Source organism: Plecotus auritus, assembly GCF_963455305.1.
Source record: "Plecotus auritus genome assembly, chromosome: 9".
Classification (NCBI taxonomy): Eukaryota; Metazoa; Chordata; class Mammalia; order Chiroptera; family Vespertilionidae; genus Plecotus; species Plecotus auritus.
The window spans coordinates 126,897,097-126,904,128 of record NC_137783.1 but is presented as its reverse complement, the minus strand read 5'-3'; the positions used below and the strand labels follow the sequence as shown (position 1 = coordinate 126,904,128).

At 36.6% G+C, this 7,032-nt stretch overlaps 1 protein-coding gene across 2 annotated transcripts in view; it reads right to left on the bottom strand.

The window, feature by feature from the left end:
• NELL1 (neural EGFL like 1) overlaps nucleotides 1–7,032 on the bottom strand; it is a 721,145-nt gene that overhangs the window by 259,524 nt on the left and 454,589 nt on the right. The gene's annotated exons all lie outside the window — the stretch shown is intronic.

Sequence of the window (7,032 nt, the reverse complement as noted above, 5' to 3'; positions counted from 1 at the left end):
GGGGATCGAGCCTGCAACCTGGGCATGTGCCCTGACAGGGAATTGAGCCGTGACCTCTTGGTCTATGCTCAACCACTGAGCCATGCTGGCCTAGCTAAAATTGTATTTTAAAGATCACAGTCCTCTATAGTTAATATAAACAAAGTAAACATGTATTAATTAAAAAAATAACTCATATTTTATGTTTAAAATGTACAGCATACCATAGTTAGATTTTGTCATAATGTTAATATAAGTAATTTCATTGCACATGTCATTTGGATGATCACACTGCCTTTAATTTTATGACTATGGTCTCATTCTCATTTCTAGGCTATGCAAATGCAGATGGCTACACATGCTTTCTTCATCTCTCTCTCCAGTAAAAAATGTATCCATGAGTAAATTAAAGAAACAAACACAACTGAAATCCACAGTTTACAATTTATAATATTTCAAAATTGCTCTAACTATCAATGACACATCAATAACCATAGTTCATGGATATTTTCAGTCAATATAAAATAGGCTATGAATTATGGGCAATTCCCTTCCAGCTCACTCTAATTCTACCTTTCTCCACACAAGCAAGCACACACTATTAAAATGCAAATGAGTGACTGTGACATCCTTATAATGATAACTTTGAGATGTGTGTAATTATTTTAAAAACTAAATCATTCACAAGTGCTTGTAACTTAATGTTTATGAATAAGTGAGTGGTTTTGACACATGTCATGACTGACTATAACACTGTAATATGTCATGCCTCTAAGGTCAAGAACTACTAGGCTGAGAAGATGATTGTAGAGAAAGCACAGAAAAATTATAACAAAATTGGGGATCGTTAATATTTGGATTATTACAGGAGGATGACTAGAAAAGAAGTGATCTGGGTGGCAGGAGGGGAATGGAGAGAAAATGTCATAGAAGCTGAGAAATGCGAAACACTCAAGGAATGAGTGTTCTGCAGTGTCAATATCTTGTTGGGAGGTTAAGTAAAACTAGAAGTGACAATGATGAGGTCACTGACAAACTCCATAAGGCTGTGTAGGTTAATGACTGAGAACATGGGTGCCAGAGCCAATTGTCTGCCATGTATGACTTCTATGACCTTGGCAAGTTTCATGACATCTTTTGGAACTTAGATTCCAGTGGGAGGATAGACAGATGATAGACAGACAAGTAATACATAAGTGGATCTCTGAATATCAGAAAGAAGAAATTCCGTGAAATAAACATAAAACCTGCTGCCTTCAAGGAGCTTACATCCTAGGCAGAATTAAACGAAATGTATCTCCATAGAATGTGAATTGCCAGTGGATGCTAACTGGATGCTGAGGGACTGAGCTGAGACGTGAAAGTACAGAGGATTGATTGACTGCATACTTGGGCTATGATGGTTAGGAAAGGGCTTCCATCAAACCTTAAAGAAGGGCTAGCAGCAGGTAAGTGCAGAGGAAAAAAGGGAACTTCTGCGATAGATGCAAAATTGAAAGACCTGTAGGGTAAACTAAGCATTCCCATTCAGCTGAAAGGAAGGATTTATGTAGGAAAATAGTGGCAGACAAATGGGGAAAGTAAATTGGGGTCAGAGGGTAGACAACCTTGAATGTCAAACTAAGAAAAATTACAATACCCTGAAGGCAGAAGAGAAACATTTAAAGTTTTCTTGAAGACAGGTAAAGGCTCAAGATTACAGGTAAACTGGAAACAGCTTATCTTTTATCTTTCCTTCTAACTAAACTTTACAGCTCCATGAACAACTCGATTAAATACTTTTCCATTACTACTTCTGCCTTGACTATGGCACTCTAAATTCTCTCTCCCTATCCACCAGGATGGTGATCTTCCAAGGACTATTAATATTTTTCTTCATTTTCTACAGTTGAGAGGCTTTCCTCTTAACAGGATATGTCAAGATAACCTTTTTTGGCTAATAATGACTGGATGTTTCAATTAAGTCCTCTCTATTATACCAATCTTGGTTTTTAGTTCAACAGACACACACACACACACACACACACACACACACACACACACACATCCCACAACTCTTAACACCAGCTCAGACAACCATACACTGTGGGTTTTCCCAAAAGTTCCCAATTTCAATTTACCCAAAATCATAGTCCCTATAACGCACACTCCATGCTTGTTAAATCAGTGTAAACCAATTTTTATAATAAGATTATTATAATAATTACAGAATCTGGAAATCAGAGAGGGCTATCTGAAACCAGTTATTTTTGTTAACTGGTTTCTTCCTAGTCAATATTAGAAAGTATGCTCTCAAATGGATTCCCACCAGCCTCTCCCTTCATTCAAGATGGAAAATGGCCTCGAAGAGGTACCATATCCAAGGCTGTGTTGGGTATCACCTTATCTCAATTGATTAATAAATAAGAAAAGTGATATGCATAGTGGATTAATAACTCCTGCTAAGTCAGCAGACGATTCAAACTTGGGCTTCTTCCCCCTAAGCTTGTGCTTCTCTCCAACATGATGCAGCTTTTCTTCTTCTGTTCTTTTATATAAAAGAACTACCCTCTCTATGTAGTGCCCTCAACTCCCACTCCTATCCCTGGGAAGGGAAGGGAGGGTCTCACACAAAAACCAAATCACCATGGTAGGCTGTCAGGCATCTAACAGAGAAACTGTAATTATACAAAGTTAAAGATATCAACAAACAAATTCCCAAGTAAAGATAACTAGCTACATGCAGGTACTTGCAAGTGCTCCCTCTTGAAATCCCATTAAACTGCCTTTAAGTGTTTTGTATTTTTTTTTAGGATTGTATACCTACAAGGACAAGGAGAATGACAGAGGAGACAACAAAAATGGAAACCGGAGAATAGATGGAGTGAAGACTGACTGAAGATCTGAAAATGCTTAACCACAAACACTCGGTGAGAAAAGTTGAGACCATTTGTTTTGTACCACAGAACCTAAAAAGCTCAGGAATGAGCAGCACCAGATACCTCTGGGAGTGGCAGGTAAAGAAGGTTTGAAGGTCTCTTTAAGAAGTAACACCAGTTACATGACTGCCCCTCCACCAGCCTAGAGGAAGATGGGACATTGATGGTGTACAGCGGGGAACACCATGCACAATTGAGTGCAAGTTCAATATTGAATTCAGGGGAAATAAGTTTGTATAGCAAACAGGATTCTGGAAAATGAGTTTAGATTCCCTTGGAAGGGGTTTAGAACAGGATTTTCTAAGGAAACCAACTAACTAAAACTAAAATATTTAAAGATATTGACAATCAAGAATTTCCCAAGAGAATGGTCCAGATCACCCTAAAATGGATTCCACTGTTAATCATCACATATGCATTTGTATAGAACTTCTGACTAGTGCTTTTATTGTTTAGTTCTTTCATATGAGTGAAGAGCCAGGTTCAAACATTTGAGGGAAGATTCTAATATAAAATATAAAAGCCCAGCCCTGACTGGTTTGACGCAGTGGTTACAGCATCGACCCTTGGAGAGAAGGGTTGCGGGTTCAATTCCTGGTCAAGGGCACATATCTTAGTTTTGGTTCAATCCCCAGCCCCAGTTGTGGTGCATGCAGGAGGCAAACAATTGATGTGTTTCTCTCACACTGATGTGTCTCTTTCTGTCTGTCTCTCCCCCTCCCTTCTATTCTCTCTACAAATCAATGGAAAAATATTCTCGGGTCAGGATTAACAATAACAAAAGGGGGGAAAAAAAGCACACACACACAAACAAACAAACGAAAAAAACCCAACCCACAAAGGATAAAAAGTCAGAAAGGTATTGGATTTCTCAAATTCCACATTGGAACCTAGTAGAGAATGGAATAATGCCTTCAAAATTCTAAATATAAATATAAATATAAATATATATACATATATATATATATATGTATATATATTTACAACTTAAAACACAATGCCTTTTCAAATTATCAGTCAAAGATGAAGATAAAAATATTTACTGTACATTTTTGCTTGCTATGTACCAGATTGTTTTCTAAGCACAGCGCTATTTACAATAGTCAAGACCTGGAAACAGCCCAAGGGCCCATCATTAGATGAATGTATAAAAAAGCTGTGCTACATTTATACAACAGAATACTACATAGCCGTAAAAAAAAGAAGGAACTCTTACCCTTTGCAACAGCATGGATGTACCTGGAGATTATTATGCTAAGTGAAATAAGCTAGTTAGAGAAGACAAATACCATATCATCTCACTTATACATGGAACCTAATGAACAAAATAAACTGACAAACAAAATAGTACCAGATGCATGGATGCATGGAACAGACTAACAGACCTCAGAGTAGAAGGGATTCGGGGGGGACTGGAAGAGATTAACCAAAGAACATATATGAATATATTCATTACCCATTAACACAGACAGCAATGTGGCAAAGGCAGGGGGGAAGGTTTCTGTGAAGGGGGGCGGGGAAATGGGGGACATCTGTAATAGTGCCAACAATAAAAAATAACTCCTTTAATAAAAGATAGATTTCAGAGAAGCAAGTTCCCAAAACGTGTTCTCCCATGTGCACTTTGTCATGTATTTCATGAAGAATATGCTCCATCCAGCCAGAGTAGTAAACCAAGAAAGAGTAACCATGATGCACAAGAACAGAGGCTACACCCCAGGAAGAGGTGTAGGGAACTCCCAGAATCGTGCTGAGGAGAGATTCCCTCCACATGGGCTATAGTTAGCCTTAAAGTCAACCAACATTTGGGGGAGATTTATTCAAAAACATGAAAGGGTTAATGTCTTTGAGGGTATTCATACAACTGGTGGAAGTTTGGCGATAAATTATGGGAAATCCATAGTAAGCAATAAGACGATAAACTAGATGATTATTAATGACAGGGAACAAAGAGCTGTGTAAGAAAGGAAATCAAATGTATTCGATAATTCATTTATCAAGCATACACAGTCATGAAAACATAAACACAGAATATTGATCTAACAAAAAGATGTGTGGAGAGGTGTGTGAAAGACCGCCAAGTCCCCATCTTTTGCAGTGGTAAGTCAATAAAATATGCCAAAATTGGGAATATGAAGAAGTAGCAAAGAAGCATGCTATTTAGAGATATGGAGAAAAACACCAAATGAATCTGTTGAAAGCATGAAAGTGGTTGCCTCTGGGGTTAGGAAAGTATTTCAGGGGATTTATCTTTATAAAGCTGTCTGATTTACTTCTTTAAACCACATGCATGTATATAAATTTGGTAGAAACACAAATTAATTTTTTAATGTTTAAAATTGATTTTTCTTTGAGCAGCAAAGTCTAAGGGTTAAAAGCCAGCAGATTGCTTGTGTTCTGATTCTGGCTCTTTCATTTATGACTATTTGATCTTGGGAAAATCTTAAATCTCTCCTTGCTCAGTTTCCTCTCATGTAATAAGATGAGGGTAATAATATCTTCCTCAGAAAGTTTTGTGAGAATTAAATGCATGCATTTTGAATAGTGCCTAGGTCAATGCGTGTTTATAATCATTATTATTGCTGCAAATGCAATATTTAAGGGTATTTTGTATCAGTCTAAAAATAATAAAAGAAATTAAATTACAATATATGTTAATTCATTTTATTTCATTTCCAAATTAAATATATTGGCCTAAAACTATAATTTAAAAATTCTAACAACCAACAGACTAACATTCCAAAGAGTAACAATTTATTAAGCAAACATTTGATAACTGCATACAGTTGTTTATTCTATTCACTTGAATGGTTATTCAATAATGTATAGAAGGTTCCTTAATATTATATCCACTTAAAGAATATTTATAGCCCTTAATCTTTTAACCTTCATCCACTTAACCATTTGAGAAATTGATGAAAATATTAATATGTCTTCTAGGGAAAAGTGAATTAATTTTCATTCATAATTATGTCCTTATCAAAAATATTTCTAAATCTATCTTCATATTTCACAAGCACTCCCTAATTTTTTAATATTTTAGGGACAATATGAGCTAAATTCATCAATCTAGAATATGCCAAGTAAAAAGAGAGGATCCTTAATAACTCTCAAGAGGGAAGATCGTTTTCCTTCATGTAGATAGGACTCTATCTAATGCATATTCATTACTGTGCTCCGTTACCAGCTAACAGACAGACAATTCTCCAGCAACTTAAAACACTTCTCTTTACTGAGCTACAGTTTGCTATGGAATGTCAAAGCATGAGAATGTGCATATTTAAGTGGTCAATTGAAAGTAAATGTTCTATATGGCTTTTGTCCCAAACTGCCAGAGACTGTGTTAAAAAGAAGCTACATCAGGATTCACGAAGCTACTAATGAGCCATGTTTGAATATCCACGGTGCCAGCTGCAGGATCCTGGGTTCCTCCAGTAGTACAAAGGGACATCTAATGAAGACATTCTCATGATACTAACACAGCCTCATGGGTAGTAATCTCTGTTTCCTGAGGAGACTGCAATAGTGCTTGTCAAATCCAATTACCAACAGACGAGCAGAAACCTATCACTTGTCTAGTACCTTGCTAACATGTCCCCAATGAGCCAATATGAAATGAATGCAATAACAGTGAAGTCCACTGGAAAAAACCTGGGAAACACTGTCCATGGTATTTCTCAGGTCTAAGCATCAGAAAGATTATTATGTGATAAAACTGAGTAACTATTTCCAGATAAATACGTAATGTGCTAGGTTTGCCGAAATTAAATTCAGTCACAGGTGAGAATGTTAGTGTTTTCTGTATACCTATGGTCTACTTTACTTGGGTACTACTTGATAAAATTATTTTTGGAAGGTTGTATGTCTGTTCCGAGTCTATATATAAAGTGAATGTATCAGTTTGTGCATCTGAAAATTAAAAAGAGCATTTTTTTCTTTCATTAATCTCTTCTGGAAAAATGCTAGTTCCTCATCTGTAATAGCTAACTCAACCATGGCAGTTCATATAGTGAATCAAGGAAAAATGTTCAGCTTACAGTGGAGCAACATTTGTACATTTAATGTTCTGTGAGTAGCAAGGGAAATGAATAGGGAGGGAAGAAAGGGGAGAAAAGGAGAGATGGAGGGAAGGAAT